At 36.7% G+C, this 21,777-nt stretch overlaps 1 protein-coding gene and 1 pseudogene across 10 annotated transcripts in view; one reads left to right on the forward strand and one right to left on the reverse strand.

Annotated features, from left to right (window-relative positions):
- KTN1 (kinectin 1) overlaps positions 1–21,777 on the reverse strand; it is a 118,714-nt gene that overhangs the window by 82,909 nt on the left and 14,028 nt on the right. The window lies entirely within an intron of this gene.
- LOC309961846 (actin-related protein 2/3 complex subunit 1A-like) lies at positions 6,173–7,320 on the forward strand (annotated as a pseudogene). The gene has a single exon. The product of its transcript is annotated as an actin-related protein 2/3 complex subunit 1A-like (transcript).

Consider the following 21,777-nt stretch of genomic DNA (forward strand, 5'->3'; position numbering starts at 1 on the left):
CCTCAAGCCAGGAACCTCAAGATTTCCAAAGAAGACTGTCATCCAGATAAGAGCCCACAACACAAAATGACAGAAGCCACCATGAGCAAGAGGCAACAAAAATAAACTAAGGAATCACATCCCTAAAGATTCAAGATACTGGAATTAATAGATATAGATTATAACGTACACACATAAAGAAGAGGTAACTGGAAAAATGAGCAAAGAACAGAAACTATCAAAAGTAACTGGGCTGGGCTTCCCTGGTGGCACAGTGGTTGAGAGTCTGCCTGCCAATGCAGGGGACACGGGTTCGTGCCCTGGTCCGGGAAGATCCTACATGCCGTGGAGCGGCTGGGTCCGTGAGCCATGGCCGCTGAGGCTGCGCGTCCGGAGCCTGTGCTCCGCAACGGAAGAGGCCACAACAGTGAGAGGCCCGCGTACCGCAAAAAAAAAAAAAAAAAAAAAAAAAAGTAACTGGGTAGATACGAATCAATTAGGACTTCTACAAATAAAAATTAACATCAAAATTTAAAATCCAATGGATAGGTTAACACAGGTGCAAGGACACCAATTAAAATAACTATTTCAATAGGCTAAAGTGAGAGTGAATTAAGTCAATGCAGATAGAGGACAAGGCAACTATAGAGCACGGTGAAGGACTTCCCTAACAGTCCAGTGGTTAAGACGCTGTGCTTCCAATGCAGGGGGCACAGGTTCAACCCCTGGTCAGGCAACAAAGATGATCCCACATGCCACTTGGCGCGATCCAAGGAAAAAAAAAAAAAAGAGCATGGTGAAAGTGAGGAAGGAGTCTAAGACAACTAACTCCTATGTTTCTAGCTTGGCCGAAATCTGTAAATTATGAAATCACATGTCAAGTTCAAGACAAGGAATAGGTTTTTGTCTGGGAGTTTTAGATATGATTTTGAGGAAATACAAACTACAACCAGCTACAGAATATCAGCAGTCAACTGAGTAGACAAAATCAGCACTAAGAAGGTACTACAGGTTCTAAATTGGGGAACAAAAAGGAAAAACTCTCTAAAAAGTCCAATTTCCCCTCCTCCCTAGTATCAAATCTAGAAGCCTTTGCCTTGTCCTTTGTATCAAATCTTCACTTATCCTTCACAACACAGCCCAAATCACACCTATGAAAATATCTTTTCAACTACCATCTTCCACAACAGTCTATTAATTCACTTTGTATAGTTATTTAGCACCAATTAGTATACGTCAACCTTGTTTTCCAGGGCATTCTGAATAAACAACAGTACGAAAGGCCACAATGCCTGCCCTTATAGGGCTAACATTCTACTAAAAGGAAGACAGTCCAGCAGTTAATATACAGTATATGAGACAGAACACAACCTGACACATTTGACCAAGAACAATAAAGACAATGTGGTTCAAGTATAATGAACAAGAGGAATAGTAGTAGAAGATGAGGTTAAAGAGATCATTTGAAGGGGGCAGGGCGCAGTGAACAAATCATGTAGTTTTTTACAGGCAAATGGAAGGGCTGTGGCTTGTACTCTGAGTAATATGGGAAACCAACAGAGGGTTTTGAGTAGAAAAAGGGTATAGGGAGAAGGTGACAGCAGGGAAAACTTAAGAGACAACTGAAGTAATCTAGGCAACAGATGATCAGAGCAAGCAGGTAGCAAGAGGGGTAGTAAAAAGTAGTCAAATTCTGAGTACACTATGAGGGTAGTGAAAAGATGATTTGCTGAGGACTGGAAAATGGGGTGTGAGAGAACAAGCAAAGACAAAGACAACTCCAAAGCTTTCAGACTAAGCCAGACTACTGAGATGGGGGAAGTGTGGAAAGGACATGGTTGGGGTTAAAGACCAGGAGTTAGGTTTTAGACAGGTGGAGATATCCAGCAGACAGCTAAACAAAAAGTGCTTAGGCAGGTGAGGAATACATGCTAAAAATATAAATTTAGTCATACTCAGCATATAAATTATATTTAAAGCCATAAGCTTGGATAAAATCACCAAGGGAATGGGTATAAACAGAGCCCAGATCGCAAGACAGAGCCCCTGGACAATTCAACAACAGGAAGATGAAGAGGAACTTGCAAAGGAAACAGCGAAGGAGAAGTAGAAAGAAAATTAGGAGAAATGTCACCCTGGTTGCTAAATGAATAAATTATATTAACAAAGAGAGATTAATCAACTTTGTCAAATGGTGTTAGTAAATAAAGTACAGTAAAAACTATTGATAGAAATTGACTATTGGATTTTAGCAACAGAGACATTAGTGGTGACTGACCAAAGCAGTAGAGTGGTGGTGATCAAAACCTGACTGAAATGAAGTCAAAAGTGAGAACTCCAGCAGGTGTGAACAACTCTTTGGAGAAGACTTCCTCTGAAGTAATAAAAGAAATGCAATGGAAGCTGGAGGGGAATATGAGGTTGGGGCTTTGGTTTTTAAAGTTTTTAAAGACAGGAGAAATAACAGCATGTTAATATGCTGATAAAGATGATCTGGCAGAAGCAGAAAGACTGATGATGCAAGAGAGTGAGGGGTGAGGGACAATGTTCTCAAATGGCAAGAGGAAAAGAATTTGGTGTACAAATTCTGAAGAGACTAGCCTTAGACGGAAACATAGGCAAGGAGGTAGATACAGTGTAGAAGTCTGTAAAAATTATCCTCCTAATGCTACTATTTTCTTAATGAAATGGGAAACAAAGTTTAGTTCTGAGTAAGGGTGGAAAGGGTGGCGCTGGTGGTCCTATAAAACACATTATAATTATTACATTGTTATTTTTTACTTATAAATTTTGTTCATTTTGATTCTCCACTTAAATTTAAAACTTTGGAGAGAATACATGGTGCTTAGCAGTGTTGCACAAATAGATTCACTGACTTTAAATGAATTTATGACCCACCTGAGGAAGTACATAGTATCAATAAAACAGAGCATAAAAACCAAACCTGAGCCTCAATGAGGTCTACTCTTCCAGCTCAAGTACCTTGCCTACAGATATTTCTCTTCCTCCTAAAATCCTAGAGCATTTATTCTCTATGTACACATTCATAGCATTCTATGAGATAGGAGATAATTGTGTAACAATTATAGGAAAGTAGCAATATACTGCAGTGTGATAAAAGATAAAAGAACAGAAAATAATGGAACTCAAAACCTAAAATAGATTCAAATTGATTTTTAAAAATTTAAAAATCAATTTATCTGATCGTTCAGATCAAACAGATATCCAGACAGATTAAAATTTTAAACTTAAGAAAATGTATAAAGTACTTGGAACAAAAACACACAGAAAAAGTAGATTCACCTTATATTGTACAGCTATATATGTTTAAAAGTTTACGTGTGTATTAAGTCTACAGTAAGTTTTTAAATACTTGATTCTACAAATAAATAAGAAAAAGACACCAATGAGAAAAACAAATTATTAATCATTTACTGAAATAGCCATCAAAATATAAAAACTTACCTAAATTTCCATTCTCTACACCAAAAGTATAATGTCCCCAGAGCCCACAATACAATTATAAAATTATCTTTTAAGGTAAGAAGAAAAACATTCAAAGCAACCAAAAGATAAGATAATCTAGCAAATCAAACACTGAGTTGCCTGACATGGGAAGTCCATTTACAACAGCTTTTCTAAAATTAACTTTACAGATTACACTGAAATCTTAAAGCTGAGGTGCAATTTCTCCTTGTAAACTGCAACACGTACTTGTTTCTATGACTCACACCTTATTAACATACCATTTAAGTTATTTCAGCAATACCCGTTCTAGAGAACTGCTACCCCAGTCTGAAACAAATCCAACTAATACCAGAGATGAATAATAAAATTTCACTTCTCCATTAGTTATCATGTCACAACACGTGAAACTTCTATTTCTTTTTTTTTTAACCAAACTTACTTTTTTTCCTTTAATACAAGACTAGATAAATCAGTTTGAACAGCTTCTCCAAGAAAATGAAAAGTATCTGTGTAGCTGGTAGCTGCTGAGAGTTATACCAATATCTTTCAGACTTTTGCTTACCCATCAAGCCCCAACTAGTCCATTTTCCCAGGAAAAGACACTGCTCATTTAAAAACATATCCACAGGACTTCCCTGGTGGAGCAGTGGTTAAGAATCCGCCTGCCTTATGGGGAGGGGGAAGGGTGAGCTGTGACAGGGCGAGAGAGAGTCATGGGCATATACACACTAACAAACGTAGTAAGGTAGATAGCTAGTGGGAAGCAGCCGCATGGCACAGGGATATTGGCTCGGTGCTTTGTGACAGCCTGGAGGGGTGGGATAGGGAGGGTGGGAGGGAGGGAGACGCAACAGGGAAGACATATGGGAACATATGTTTATGTATGACTGATTCACTTTGTTATAAAGCAGAAACTAACACACCATTGTAAAGCAATTATACCCCAATAAAGATGTTAAAAAAAAAAAAAAAAAAGAATCCGCCTGCCAATGCAGGGGACACGGGCTCAAGCCCTGGTCCGGGAAGATTCCACATGTCATGGAGCAACTAAACCCGTGCGCCACAATTACTGAGCCTGCACTCTAGAGCCCGTGAGCCACAACTACTGAAGCCCGTGCACCTAGAGCCCGTGCTCCGCAACAAGAAGCCACTGCAATGAGAAGCCCACACACCACAACGAAGAGTAGCCCCCACTCGCCACAACTAGAGAAAAGCCTGCAGGCAGCAACAAAGACCCAATGCAGCCAAAAATAAACAAATCAATAAGTAAATTTTTAAAAAATTAAATTAAATGAATAAATAAATTTAAAAAAACATACCCACAGGAGATAACCTGGTTAAAAGTTTATTCTGTAAAGAAAGCTAATTTATGATAACTTAATTAGACAAATTAAAAGCTTTAATACCAAAAATTTAATAATACATTTAAATAATCAGTATTTCAAATCAATATGTAAAAGTTTCCAAAGGTGAAGATAAATCATCAAAATTGTTCAAAAATTAACACTGTTCAAAAATTAACATTAAAACATGAAGTTCACACCAATGATGTAATTGTAAAACAGCTATACCATATATACAAGACTGCCTTCCCCTAAAATCTAGTCTTGACCTACCTTTACTTTTTCACAAGGCCTCTGAGTTGGAAAGGGCCATCTAATTAAAACACTGGACCCAGCTGAATGGTCAGTGAGCCTATGCTTATGAGGAATCAGCACCTCCCATAAGCTCCTTTCACAAAAACATTAGAATATTCTTCATAGTTGTGATCCAAAATCTTTTCCTCCTGTAACTTCTCCTTGAGGCCCTCTAAGTGGCCTAGCCTCCTCATCTATGTCCAATCCCACTACAACAAGGCAGTCCTAGTAATGTATGGTACCAGTTAAATTTATCAACAAAGAAAAAACCTACTTCAAACCCTATCATCCTTTAGGAAAGTTTTGCTAGGGTGTTAAAAGTTGAACATAATAGACTGATGAAATAACTCGTAAGTACATCACCGTAGGTCACTCAACAATGAAAGTACTAAAATAATAAAATGTTATATTTATTCTTGCCTATTCCTAAAAAACACATAATACTTAAGATCATTTCACAAACTAAACAGGAAATGTAAATGACAAGCCAAAATCATCAAATGCTACCCAAAAAAACTCTAAGGGAGCTATTGGAAAAGCTTCACTATAAAACAAGAATCTTTACATCTTGCCCAAGAACTGTCAAATAAATGCAACATAAAAAGCCCCAAATACATGTGAAAAATTTAGTATATAATCAGAGAGCTATTTCAAATCAGTAAGTAAATCTATGGATTATTTAATAAATAGTATCAGCACAAATGACAGCCATTTCAGGGGAAAATTCAGCCCCTACCTCAATTATATATGGATCAAAGTTTTAAAGGTTAAAAAGTTAAACCATGAAAAAACTAGAAAACAAGTGTATTTCTTTCAATCTAAAATAATTTTGTTTTGTAAAAGGCTTTTTCTATGTCTCATGTAAAACCCAGAGCCATAAAGGAAAAAACTGGAAAATCTGACTAGAAAACATTGTAAAGACTTTATGGGAAGAAATAAGTGACTAACTCAAAAAAGACAAAGGTCTGGTAGGCTTAACTTACAAACATCACCCAAAATGTGAGAAAAAGATGAACCTGGCCGGAGCCTGTTCGCATCAACTGACCAGAGTCCACGAATTCCACGCTCCGAGCCCGTCCAGATGGCCCCAACCCCCAGCTTTCTGTCCTTTGAAAACACTAAGAATAATATCCCTGCATCAATTTTTACTAGAGCCAATTACCTGTCATGCCTGGAACTGGTATCATACCCAGATTGCCCTTAGCCCCAATAACCATGAAGTCCACATCTATAAGAAGTTGGGAGCCAGTGGGTGAAAATTCATGAACTCAAGCAGCACAATGGACACATCACAGGTATCAACTGCGCTCCCAAGAGTGACCTCATGGTCACTTGAGGGGCTGACCGCAACGCCTACGTCTGGAGTCAGAAAGATGGTATCTGGAAGCCAACCCTGGTGATCCTGAGAATTAACAATGCAGCCACTTCTGTCAAGTGGTCCCCACTACAGAACAAATTTGTTGTGGGCAGTGGAGCATGACTCATTTCTGTTTGTTACTTCGAGTCCAAAAATGACTGGCGAATAAGCAAGCACATTAAAAAACCCATTCACTCCACAGTTCTCAGCTTGGACTGGCATCCCAACAATGTCTTGCTCGCAGGAGGATCCTGTGATTTCAAATGCAGAGTGTTTTCTGCCTACATTAAAGAAGTGGATGAGAAGCCAGCCAGTACACCCTGGGGCAGCAAGATGCCTTTTGGTCAGCTGATGTCAGCGTTTGGTGGCAGTGGCACTGGCAGCTGGGTGCATGGGGTCAACTTCTCCGCCAGCAGGAGCCACCTGGCCTGGGTCAGCCACAACACGGTGTCCGTTGCCGATGCCTCAAAAAGTGTGCAGGTCTCAACTCTGAAGACAGAGTTCCTGCCCCTCCTGAGTGTGTCCTTCATCTCGGAGAACAGCATCATGGCTGCTGGCCATGACTGCTGCCCCATGCTCTTTAGATGCAACGACTGCGGCTGCTTGACCTTCGTCTCCAAGCTAGACATCCCAAAACAGCGCATCCAGCACAACATGTTGGCCATGGAGCACTTCCGCAACATGGACAAGCGGGCCACAACTGAGAACCACAACAAGGCCCTGGGGACGCTGCACCAGAGCAGCATCACTCAAGTGTCTATTTATGAAGTGGACAAGTAAGATTGTCACAAATTTTGCACTACTGGCATCGACAGAGCCATGACCATTTGGCATTTCAAGACCTTAGAGTCTTCTGTCCAGGGCCTTCAGATAATGTGAAGCTGAGCGAGCCTCCCAAATCCAGCACAAGGATGGACAGGCTGCACTGGGCAGCTCCGCCATTCGCATGATGGGGAGAAGAGCCAGCCGCCAGGAAATACTGAAGACACATATGGCGCAAACCTTGTTGTGTGTTTTGTTTGAGGATAATTGGTGAAAGTGTTGGTTTTTTAAAAGCAGCAGTGATTTGGGTTTTCTCTTTTGTTTTGCTCTTTCATTCTATTCTTGACCAAAGCTTCTCTTTAAGCAGATTATGGAAAACTGTCACACTAACTTAAAGGAAGGGGTGGGGGTGGTATGTAAATTGTCTGCTAAAAAATTAAAGTACTGAACGTGGAAAAAAAAAAAAGATGAACCTGAGAGAGAAAGGTTAAAGGACACGTTTAGAAGATTCCTAGGGGGAGAAAAGATATCCAATAAATACACATACAGTACAGTATTAACCCAAAGAGGAACACACCAAGGCAGACTGTAATCAAAATGACAAAGATCAAAGATAAACAGAGAACACTAAAGCTATACGGGAAAAGCAACAAATAACATACAAGGGAACTCCCATAAGGCTATCAGCTGATTTTTCAGTAGAAGCTCTGCAGTCCAGAAAAGAGTGGCATGATATACTTAAAGTGACAAAAGGGAAAAACCTACAACCAAGAATAGTCTGCCCAGCAAGGCTCTCGTTCAGATTTGACGGAGAAATCAAAAGCTTTCCAGACAAGCAAAAGCTAAAAAAAGTCAGCACCACCAAACCCACTTTCCAAAAAATGTTAAAGGAACTTCTCTGGGCAAAAAAGAAAAGGCCACAACAAGAAACAAGAAAATTATAGAATGAAAAAGCTCACCGGTAAAGGCAAACATAAAGGTAGGAAATCATCCATACACAATGCCAGTAAGGAGGTTTAATTAAAAGACTGAAGTAGTAAAATCATCTATATCCACATAAGCAGTTAATGGATACACAAAACAATTAGATGTAAACTATGTTATCAAAAACAGTAATCACTGGAGGGAGAGAGTACAAATGCAGGGTATTTTAAATGCATTTAAAATTAAGAGATCAGCAACATAAAAGTCACATATATATATACATATATATATACACATACACATATACACATACACTGCTATACAAAAACCTCATGGTTAGCTACAAACCAAAAATCTACAATAGATATACACACAAAAAAGGAAAAGGAATCCAAACATAACATGAAAGATAGTTATCAAATCACAACACAAGAGAACAAAAGAGGAGGGGGAAAAAGACCTACAAAAACATAATCCAAAACAATTAACAAAACAGCAGTAAGAACATACATGTCAATAACTACCTTAAATGTAAACAGACTAAATGCTCCAACCAAAAGACACAAACTGGCTGCATGCATACAAAATCAAGACCTATATATATCTGCTGCCTACAAGAGACTCACTTCAGATCCAGAGACACACAATCAGACTAAAACTGAGGGGATGGAAAAAGATATTACACACAAATGGAAATCAAAAGAAAGCCAGAGTACCAATACTTACACGAGACAAAACAGACTTTAAAATAAAAACTATTGCAAGAGACAGAGAAGAACACTACATAATGATCAAGGAATCAATCTAAGACGATATAACATTTGTAAATATATATGCACCCAACACAGGAGCACCTCAATATATAAGGCAAATATTAACAGACATAAAAGGAGAAATAAACAGTAACACAGCAAGAGTAGGGGACTTTTAACACCCCACTCATATCAATGGACAGATCATCCAGACAGAAAATCAGTAAGGAAACACAGGCCTTAAATAACACATTAGGTCAAATGGACTTAGTTGATATTTATAGAGCATTCCACTCGAAAGCAGCAGAATACACATCCTTTTCAAGCACACATGGAACATTCTCCAGGACAGACCACGTGGTAGCCCACAAAACAAGTCTTGGTAAATTTAAGAAAACTGAAGCCATATCAAGCATCTTTTCTGACCACAATGCTATGAGACTAGAAATCAAGTACAAGAAAAACACTGCAAAAAACACAAACACGCAGAGGCTCAACAATATGCTACTAAACAACCAATGGATCACTGAAGAAATCAAAGAGGAAATTAAAAAAATACCTGGAGACAAAAGAAAATGAAAACACAACAGTCCAAAACCTATGAGATGTAGCAAAGGCAGTTCTAAGCAGGAAGTATGTAGCAACAAAGCTTACCTCGGGAAAGAAGAAAATTCTCAAATAAACAACCTAACATTAAGCCTAAACCAACTAGAGAAAGAGGAACAAACAAAGCTAAAGTTAGTAGAAGGAAAGAAACTGAAGATCAGAACAGAAATAAATGAAATAGACTTAAAAAAATAGAAAAGATCAATGAAAGTAAAAGCTGGTTCTTTGAAAAGATAAACAAAATTATTAAACTTTTAACCAGACTCGTCACGAAAAAAAGGGAGAGGGCCCAAATCAATAAAATCAGAAATGAAAAACTAAAAATAGAGTTGCCACATGAGCCTACAGTCCCACTCTTGGGCATATATTCAGAGAAAACTATAATTCAAAAAGATACATGAACCCCAACGTTAATAGCACTATTTACAATAGCCAAGACATGGGAACAACCTAACTGTCCATCAACAGATGAACGGATAAAGAAGATGCGGTATATATATACAATGGAATACTACTTGGCCATAAAAAAGAATGAAATAATGTCATTTGCAGCAACATGGATGGACCCAGAGATTCTCATACTAAGTGAATTAAGTCAGACAGAGAAAGACAAATACCATATGATATCATTTATATGTGGAATCTAAAACATGACACAAAGCAACTTATCTACGAAACAGAAAAAGAATCGCAGACACAGAGAACAGACTTGTGGTTACCAAGGGAGAGGAGGGTACAGGGGAGGGATGGACTGGGAGATTGAGATTAGCAGATGCAAACTATTATATATGGAATGGATAAACAACACAGTGCTACTGTATAGCATAGGAAACTATATTTGATATTTTGTAATAAAGTAAAACTGAAAAGAATATGAAAAATTGTATGTGTGTATATATATGCATAACTGGATCACTTTGCTGTACACCTGAATCACTGTAAATCAACTATACTTCAATTTTAAAAATCAAATTTAAAAATAAACAAATTAAAATAAAATACAACCAGAAAATTTTTTAAAAAGAGATCGATGTAAAACAGTTTGCAAGTGACATCTCCAAATAAATACTGATTGTTGACCCTTAAAAAAAAAAATTTATAACCATAGATTCTTAAATTCACATCTACAGTCTCTGCCAGTCCAGAACACCCCCAATGTTTCTACCAAAAATATGAACACAAAAATGGCTCCAAGGCCATGAAAGCCTCTGGAAAAAAAATCCTTCTACCCAGTCTGGCCTGAACAGTACAGTATTTTCAGATACCCTCCTGTTGAAGGTGAACTTACAATAAAAAGAGAAGAAAATCAAAGATACAAACAGGGATTATATCCCCAAGAATTCCAAATAGAATAATGTGGAGGACTATAAAAAATAATTTTTTCAGCTATTAGAAGCATAAATTAAATCATACATATGGGAAAAAAAATAAAACACTCATATAAAAGACCAGAAGGTAAAAATTAAAGAAACTGTAAATTGTGTATAAGCATCCACAAACATATGTGCATACACAGACATGCAGACATTAAAAACTAAATGAACTGATAATTATACACAGCTGAAGAATTATCAAACAGAAAGAGCTTATAAAAACTGGCAATGCAGCACAAAGGAATACATTAGGGAAAACATGAAAGAAAAACTAACAGACATGAAGGAAAGAATGAGAAGGTCCAATAAGTCAAATGGGAATTCAAGGAGAGAAAAGAATCAAGAAAGGTAATATCTGATGACAAAATGGCGAAGAATTTTCAAAAACTGCTGAAAAGATATAAATCAATTCCAGAAGGGCAACAAAATCTGGACAGCATAAATAAAAAGAAACAAACCTAAATATATGTGTAGGAAAATTATGTAACTCAAAAGATGCAAAGTAGGTCTTAAAAGCAACATAGAAAAATTACCTATAAGAGAATAAAATTAGACATATATTACTCAGCAATAGAAGCCAAAGGATAATGGAATAAAATCTCCATAAAAACAATGACTACTAACACAGAATTCCAGATCCAGCAAAACACTGGAATATTCACTTTTCAGAAGCAATAAAGTCTATCAGCTATGTGTAACAAATTTAATTTAGCAAACAATTATAAATACTTAATCTAAAATTTAATAATCTAGCATGTAGTTTCTGTAAATGAGCAATACTTCTTCCTACCAGAATACAATTGAGAATATTACCAAATTCTTTCATTAGGGATCACATCTAACCTTTTTCTTAATAAGCTTTTCAGGAAGCCAAGGGGAAAAGTGCTAGTAAAAAATTTTCTGGGCTTCCCTGGTGGCACAGTGGTTGAGAGTCCGCCTGCAGATGCAGGGGACACGGGTTCATGCTCCGGTCTGGGAAGATCCCACGTGCCGCAGAGCGGCTGGGCCTGTGAGCCATGGCCACGGCGTCCAGAGCCTGTGCTCTGCAATGGGAGAGGCCACAACAGTGAGAGGTCCGCATACAGCCATAAATAAATAAATAAATAAATAAATAAATAAATAAATAAAAACAATGAGACAAGAAATAGTGCTCTCCTACAAAGTCAGGTGTTTTCATTAAAAAGAAAAAAAAGTTAAAAAAAAAAATTTTCTCTCTGGTCCCTCAATTACAGTGTTCAGAGCTTCCAAGTATAAAATCATATAAAATTAGGACAAAACTCCACAGCATTTTACAATCAAGTACACTAATTAAATAACAGTAAAATCCTGATTATCTTTTCTAAGACTATACAATCTATTCTGAAGTTTACATTTCAAGTTCTACACTTCTACAGTCTAAATTTCAGTTTTTACTTTAACAGTATTCCACAAACTCCTAACTGTTATTTAAAAGAAAGCAAAGAGACACAAAGTCCACACAAAGAACAAAATTGTGAATCAACAGCAAAATCTTATACATATTCAAAATGAAAGCATATACAAATAAGGATAGTAAAATAAGGTAGGAAACTACTTATATATTTTCATTTTCCTATTTTTTTCTGAAACATTACCTCTGTTAATAAATTATTAACCCATGGTGAAGTTAAAGAATCTTAACATAGTAAGAAATTTTCCCATCCCCATTCACTGAAATCAAGCAGCACTTGCTTTTATACTCACAATCTTATGTAGACAACTTCTAGTGAAATTGTACCTTGAAAATTATGGTTTAAAAAAAATTCACTAAAGATTTTTACTTACTTGTTATACAAGGTTTGCTTTATACTACTGAAATTTAACATGCCAAATCAATGACTCTCCTACCGATCTGTATGTTCTCTCCCAAATACCTGCAAGCCCAACACAGTCAGTGCTCAACACATAGCACTGTCAGATTTTAACTGGCTAAAACACAACCAGCATGAATCTGGGAAGAAAAAAAAGTTTACTTCATTAACATAAATAGCTTTATACAGGTAGCCCTTATGATTATGGATTTTCTTTCAAAATAACCTTCATAAATATAGTTTACATCAATCCCATTTGTGTCCACCAGTACTGTGAAACATAAAATCAGGGACTTTTTATCATAATATGGACTTCATTATAATATTCTTAAAGCTGCAAAAGAAGTATATAACAGAAAAATAAAAATCAAAAAGTCCTGATAAAATTACCATTAATTGGAAATAAGTACATACTTTGTATTTTAACATTTAAACCTACAACAGCAGCCCCCACCAAAAAAAAGATTTTTTTTTGGTTGTTGGTTCCATTCTTGATATTGTTCCCAATAAGCAACCAAAGCAAAAAACAGTGAGAGAAGTTAATCTAAGAACGATACCCAAGAAAAACTCTCATCTCTAGAATTTCACCAAATGAATTCCCACATTCTTAAAGTTGGTTTATAAATTACCTAGTTACAAAATTGAAATACAGTAAGCCTTCAAAATTTGTGATTGCCAAGACTCCCTTTCAAACAACAGAAATATAACTGAAGAGGTTCAAAGGTGATCAGTTATTAGAAACCTAAAATATAGCACCAAAAACAATACTTAGGAATAAATGCAACCAAGGAGGTGAAAAATCTGCACACTGAAAACTGTAAGACAATAACGAAAGAAACTGAAAATGATACAAATAAATGGAAAGATATTGTGTCAAAAGAATAGTGTGTTCATGTACCAAAGAATTTTAATACTGTTAAATGTCCATACTACCCAAAGTCATACAGCTACAGATTCAGTGCAATCCCTATCACAATTCCAACAGCATTTTTTACAGAAAAAGAAAAACAATCCTGAAATTCATATGGAACCACAAAAGACTCCAAACAGCCAAAGCAAACTGGAGAAAGAAAAAAGCTGAAATAAATCACACTTTATTTCAAATTATACTACAAAGATACAGTAATCAAAACAGTATGGTAGTGGCATAGAAACAGACAAACCAGTGGAACAGAATCAAGAACCCAGAAATAAATCCACTCATATACAGTGAACTAATATTTGACATGGGAGCCAAGAATACACAATGGGGAAAAGATTGTCTCTTTAATAAATGGTGCTGGGAAAACTGAATATTCACACACAAAAGAATGAAACTGGACCCCTATCTTACAACACTCAAAAATTAACTCACAACGGATTAAAGACATAAATGTTAAGGCCTGAAACCATAAACCTCCTAGAAGAAAACACTAGGAAAAAGCTCCTTGACATTGGCCTTGGCAGTGATTTTTCGGTGTATGACACCAAAAGCATATGCAACAAAAACAAAAATAGACGAGTGGGACTACATCAAACTAAAAAGCTTCTACACAGCAAAGAAATGATCAACAAAATGAAAACGCAATCTACAGAATGGAAGAAAATATTTGCAAACCATATGCCAGATAAAGGATTAATATCTAAAATATATAAGAAATTCATACAACTCAAAAGCCAAAAAATATATTTTTTTTTAAATGGGCAAAGGACCCGAATAGACATTTTTCCAAAGAAGGTATACAAATGGCCAACAAGTACATGAAAAGGTGCTCAATATCACTGATCATGGGGAAAAAGCAAAGGTCAAAACTACAATAAGATATCACCTTACACCTGTTAGAATGGCTATCATCAAAAAGACAAGAGATAACAAGTGCTGGCAAGGATATGGAGAAAAGAAAACCTCTGTGTACCACTGGTGGGAATGTAAATTGGTGCAGTCACTGTGGAAAACAGTATGGAGGTTCCTCAAAAAATTAAAAATAGAACTACCACATAATCCAGCAAACCCAATTCCACTGGGTAAATATGCAGTGGAAATGAAATCAGTATCTCAAAGAGATATCTTCAACATGATATCCATGTTCACTGCAGCATTATTTACAACAGCCAAGACATGGAAACAACCTAAGAGTTCACTAACAGATAAATAGATTTTAAAAGTGTGATACATATATACGATGGAATATTATTTGGCCATGAGAAAGAAGAAAATCCTGCCATTTGCAATATCATGGACAGACTTTGAGAGCATTATGCTAAATAAGACAAAGAAAGACAAATACTGTATGATATCACATGTGGAATCTTGAATTCATAGTAACAGAGAAGAGTGGTGGTTACCTGGGGCTTTGGGGAGTTTTTTTTTGAGGGTACAAACTTGCAACTAGTACATTAAAAAGCCCTGGAGATCTAATGCACAGCAGTGATTACAGTCAACAATAATGTATTATAAACTTCAAAGCTAATAAACTTACACAATGTTATGTCAATTATACCTCAATAAATCTAGAAAAAAATGAAATACAGTCACAAGTAGAGGTCCTTATCCTACAGCCATCTTGCTCTGAACACTGTGCTTAGAAACCATATTTATACAACCTCAAAAGCCATGCAAAGATAGATACAGTACTGCCTTCAACAGACAGTACACAGCTGCCAGGATCCTACATTTCAAGATCCCCGAAAGACTTCTGCTTTCCCCACTATTAGAAGATGCCTGAAAAGGTTAAGGGGAAAAAAAAAAAAAGTAAAAGTAAAAGCTATCATATACTAAAAATAGCAGAAAGCAATCGAATTAAAATAGGTGAACTCACTGTGTGTAAATTCAGACAATGTCACTAACTAAAAAATTTAGGAGCATCGAAAGTCATTCACTATAAACAAGTCATTTCAATGTCTTTTTTTTTAATAAAAGGTTTACTAAATTAGGAAAAATTAGAATGTGTGATTTTGACAAAACACTTGATAATGTATACAAGCTATCCTTGGAAACAAGATAGGTAAGTACTAAAACATGGCCAAAGAGTAGTAGAAATTAGAGAATATTTAATAGGTTAAATAATCATATCCCAAAGTTGCCAATTAATAGTTTAGAAAGAGGATTATTATGTATCAGACTCTGTTCTTTGCCTGACCTTAGTCACATTTTAATCCATCCATTACCCTGATAATACGACAAGCTTGCCAGTTTACAAAGATGTGCTGAACTCAGAATAGGAGAACAAAGGACAAACCAACTAAAAATGTTTCATAAAATAAGATTTTTATTTATCCTTTGCTACCAAACTCTTTCAGTTCCCTAGCTGGAACAGCAGGAATTCCAATAGCTATCTCAGATAAGGAGGGATACCATGTTATTACAATCTACAGACCTACCTCATATAATCGTTCAGTTAACTGGTTTTCATCAAATGACTCTTGAGAAGTACTACTTTTCAAACTACTACTATAAACATTAGTTATTATTCGCCTAAAATACACATAAAATAAATATTCTATGAAGAATAAAAATTTCAACATTGTAATTTCAGCTAAAGGTACACTCAACAATTTAATCAATACAATGGTATCCAGTTGGAACACATCATATGTATTGATGTACTGCACACATTTGGATGAACTGAGAACATGTGCTTTGTGCACATACTGCCAAGCAAGAGGGATGCAAAGCTATCATCTCCTACAACTCTTCAGTATTTTCTGCCTGTATTCTATTTCCACATTGCTTAAAGGACTTGTGTTTGGCCTTTATTCCACTAAAAGTGCTTATCTGTACCACAATTTGACTTTTAAGTGCAGACTGAATGTAAGATAACCCTGAGCTCCAGAAAGGTTGAAATTGGTGAAAAAAATGGTATAATAAGAATAGACTTTCCAAAGAATTACACCTCATCAACCACCACCACAACCAAGTTTTCTCTTGCTCCTTTGGCAAGTATAATACAATACCCCTTCATTTTATCACATTACATTTTTTTTAAAACAAATTTATTTATTTTTGGCTGCATTGGGTCTTCATTGCTACACGCGAGCTTTCTCTAGTTGCAGCGAGCGGGGGCTACTCTTCATTGCAGTGCACAGGCTTCTCATCGCGGTGGCTTCTCTTATTGTGGAGCACAGGCTCTAGGCATGCAGGCTTCAGTAGCTGCAGCACACGGGCTCAGTAGTTGTGGCTCATGGGCTCTAGAGCACAGTCTCAGTAGTTGTGGCACATGGGCTTAGTTGCTCCGCGGCATGTGGGATCTTCCCGGACCAGGGCTCAAACCCGTGTCTCCTGAATTGGCAGGCAGATTCTTAACCACTGAGCCACCAGGGAAGTCCCTATCACATTACATTTTAAGATCAAGTATATTTATTTACTTTCAAAGTGTTGCTTATGCTTGTATAAACTCACCTTCATTTCTAGATTAATATTTTCCTATGTGTAAAAATTGGTTGAGATACAACAGAGCATAATTTCCCATTAAAAATGAATGAAAATATGCTTTGACAGATACACACTACAAATAACAAATACCTACTGTATTTGTTATTTGTTATACAGATAACAAAGACCTACTGTATAACACAGAGAACTATATCCAATATCTTGTAATAACCTATAATGGAAAAGAATCTTAAAATTTATATATACAAAAATATATAATACATATATATATATAACTGAATCACTTTGCTATATACCTGAAACATTGTAAATCAGCTATACTTCAATTAAAAAAATTAAGTTTATATGTAGGAAAAAATTAAAGGAAATATGTTTTCATGTAATGGCTTTTCACTTAGCAGAATTTTCAAGAATGAATTCAAGTCATTAAACAAAGGATACATATATTTGATTCCCAAGTTTGGAACAATAAGCAACAAGAGTTCAGACAGCAAGGGATACCAGTGCTACCTCAAAAAAGAAAAAAATTACCCAGCCTGAGTTGGACTAGCAAGGGATACCTGTACTCCAAAACAAACTAAAGAAACATAGGATGAGTGAGATGAACTAGCAGCAACAAGAATCATACTTCAAGGCTTTAGGATTTTAATTGACTGTAGTCATAACAAATTAGTGTGATACTAAAATCAAACTTAATCTATAAAGTTGAAAAACAACCAACAAGATTAAAAGAGGGCAGGGAGTTCCCTGGTGGTCTAGTGGTTAGGATTCAGCACTTTCACTACAATGGCACAGGTTCAATCCCTGGTGGGGGAACTGAGATCCCACAAGGCACACAGCATAACCAAAATAAAAAAAATAGAAATAAAAAATAATTTTAAAAAAAAGGTTAAAAGAGAGCAGATTTGAGCAAAGGAACAGATCACTAAACAAGAGCACTCAGGATACACTAAGTTGCGCTTCAAAAACAAGATTATAATAGGTAGAAATGAAAAGATGAAGACTTCCAATAAGGATGCTTCTATCCAAACACATAAAATCATGGACGACCATCAACAGAGGAATGAAAAGAAGTTGTGGTACACATATACAATGGACTATTACTCAGCCATTAAAAAGACTAAAATAATGCCATTTGCAGCAACATGGATGGACCTAGAGATTGTCATACTTGAGTGAAGTAAGTCATACAGAGAAAGAGAAATCATATGATATCACTTATATGTGGAATCTAAAAAAAATGATACGAATGAACTTATTTACAAAACAGAAACAGATTCACAGACTCAGAGAACAAACTTATGGTTACCGGGGGGAAGGGTGTCAGGGAGGGATAGTTAGGGAGTTAGGGATTGAGAGAAAAAAAAACAACAACTGTATATCAGTATATTATATACCTGTAAATTATATCTTATTGTACATCAACTATACATCAATAAAAAAAAAAACAAGGTTCTACTGTATAGCACAGGGAACTATATTCAATATCCTGTGATAAACCACACTGAAAAATATAAAAAAGTATATAACTGAATCATTTTGCTGTACACCAGAAACTAACACATTATAAATCAACTATACTTCAATTAAAAAAAACAATGGATGAAAAATAAGATTATCAAAAAGATATGGCTGAACCCAAAACGAAAATAAATATATCCCTGAGCTAGAAACAATAAAAATTCAAAAGAATAAACCATACAGTACCTAAAATGGAGCACAGGGAATAAAGAATGGGAAAGATGGCTGGATACTGACTATAGCAGGCAAATGGTCAGAGAAGTTCAGCTCCCACAGGTAACAGCAACAGAACAGAACCAGGTTTGCTGCTTGACACCAAGAGGTGGGTATGGGAATAGAATTTGCACAGCTTGGGTGGTGGGGTGGGGGGAGAAAGAAGACGTATGAAAAAAAATCAGGCTGGGTACTTCCCTGGTGGCACAGTGGTTAAGAATATGTCTGCGAATGCAAGGGACACGGGTTCAATCCCTGGTCCGGGAAGATCCCACGTGCCACAGCAGAGCAACTGAGCCCGTGCACCACAGCTACTGAGCCTGCGCTCTAGAGCCCGCGAGCCACAACTACGGAAGCCCGAGCACCCCAGAGCCCATTCTCCACAACAAGAGAAGCCATTGCAATGTGAAGCCCACGCACTGCAATGAAGAGAAGCCTCTGCTCACTACAACTAGAGAAAGCCTGCATGCAGCAACGAAGACCCAAGGCAGACAAAAATAAATACTTTTTTTTTAAGTTTAAAAAGAAAAAAGAATCAGGCTGAAAACCTATTACCTATAGCTATATAGCTTTATAGGAGCTCTGAGCCTGGAAAGGAAAGAGGACAAAAATCCAGGCTCACAGCACATTTAAAATTAACAATAATCCCTTAATATCAAATATCAAGCCAGTATTCCCATTTCCCCAACTGCTGTGTAAATATTTTTTGAGTTATTCTGTATTGATTGATGTACAGTAAGTCCCCTACATACGAAACTCAAGAGCTGCGAGCTTTCAAAGATGCAAACGTGCGTTCCATCAACATCAGGCGTGAGTGAAACTGCAGCTTGTCCTCCATCTCCTATTGCTGACGATCCTTCAGCTCTACCATCTCCCACCTCCTCTCCCTCCTCCAGTCAGTAACTCTTCTTGCCTGTTCACTCGATGCCAGCCCCTTTATGCCAGCTGTTGTACTGTACCGCTGTACTTTTCAATGTACTGTACCACAAGATTAAAAATGTTTCATTTTTTGTGTGAAAAGTATTATAAACCTATTAGAGTACAGTATTATATAGCTGATTGTGTTAATTGGGTACCTAGGCTAACTTGGACTTATGAACAAATTAGACTTGTGAACACACTCTCAGAATGGAACTCGTTCGTATGTAGAGGACTTACTGTATTTATCTCTTGTCTCCTTCCATTCATCATCCCTGTATCTTTTATTATTCACTTTCTTGCAATTCTTAGAATTTGGGGTTGGAAAAACCAGGCAGTTGTCCTGTAAAGATTCTCAGTAGGAATTTTGTTGATGGCATCCCCACAGTATTAACAAGTTTTTTTGGTGTTTTGTTTTTGTTTTGTCTTCTATTTCCTATAAATTGGTAGTTAAATTTAAAGGCTAGATCAGATTCAGGATTATAACCTGAGGGCAAGACTAAGGCACAGACAGCATGGCATACTTCCAAAACGATGTATCTAGTATCTGGATATCTTTTTGTGATATTACCAACTATTGGTGATCTTCGCCTAGACATTATTCATTAGGAGATGCAAAATGGTGACATTCTAAGCCTATCACTGAGACTTCCCTGGTGGCGCAGTGGTTAAGAATCCACCTATCAATTCAAGGGACACAGGTTCAAGTCCTAGTCCAGGAAAATCCCACATGCCGTGGAGCAACTAAGCCCATGCGCCACAACTACTGAGCCTGCACTCTAGAGCCCATGAGCCACAACTACTGAGCCCACGTGCCACAACTACTGAAGCCTGCACGCCTAGAGCCTGTGCTCCGCAAGAAAAGCCACCGCAATGACAAGCCCGCGCACAATGAAGAGTAGCTACTAGAGAAAGCCCGCGCGCAGCAATGAAGACCCAACACAGCCAAAAAATATATAATAAATAAAGTCTATCAATCTTTATTAGAATACATCTATAGAAAGAAACTTCTCTTATTTGGTCACCCAGAGATCCAATTCATATAAGAAAAGTAGGATAAATGCTTATTTTTCTTTACCTATCAAAACTGTCAAATAATGAGTTAGCCCAAGAGCAACTAAAGTATTTTTTTAAGTTTTAGCATCATTACGAACTCAAGGATTAAACATACTTGACTTGTTTCAATTCATTAGTTATTTTCTTTACTGATGTTCAAATTGTCCCTTTTTTAAATTTATTTTTTATTGAAGCACAGTTGAATTACAATGTTGTTTATTACTGCTGTACAGCAAAGTAACTCAGTTACACACATATATACATTCTTTTTCATATTCTTTTCCATTATGGTTTACCACAGGATATTGAATATAGCTCCCTGTGCTATACAGGACCTTGTTATTTATCCATTCTATATATACAAGTTTGCATCTGCTAATCCCAAACTCCCAATCAAACCCTCTCCTACCCCCTCCCACTTGGCAACCACCAGTCTATTCTCCATGCCCCTGATTGTTTCTGTTCCCAAGATAGGTTGATTTGTGTCATATTTTAGATTCCACATATAAGTGATATCATATGGTATTTGTCTTTCTCTTTGGCTTACTTCACTTAGTATGATAATCTCTAGTTGCATCCATGTCGCTGCAAATGGCATCATTTACTTCTTTTTATGGCTGAGTAGTATTCCATTGTATGTATGTACCACTTATTCTTTATCCATTCATCTGTCAATAGACATTCACGTTGTTTCCACATCTTGGCTACTGTGAATAGTGCTGCTATAAACATAGGGGAACGTGTATCTTGTATCTTTTTGAATTATAGTTTTGTCTGAATATCTGCCCAGGAGTGGGACTGCTGGATCATATGGTAATTCTTTTTTTAGTTTTCTGCAGAACTTCCATTGTTTTCCATAGTGGCTGCACCAACTTACATTCCCACCAACAATGTAGGAAGCTTCCCTTTTCTCCCTACCCTCTCCAGCATTTGTTATTTGTAGGTTTTTTAATGATGGCCATTCTGACCGGCATGAGGTGGTATCTCATTGTAGTTTTGATTTGCATTTC

The sequence above is a fragment of the Leucopleurus acutus genome (assembly GCF_964270905.1).
Source record: "Leucopleurus acutus genome assembly, chromosome: 1".
Taxonomy (NCBI): domain Eukaryota; kingdom Metazoa; phylum Chordata; class Mammalia; order Artiodactyla; family Delphinidae; genus Leucopleurus; species Leucopleurus acutus.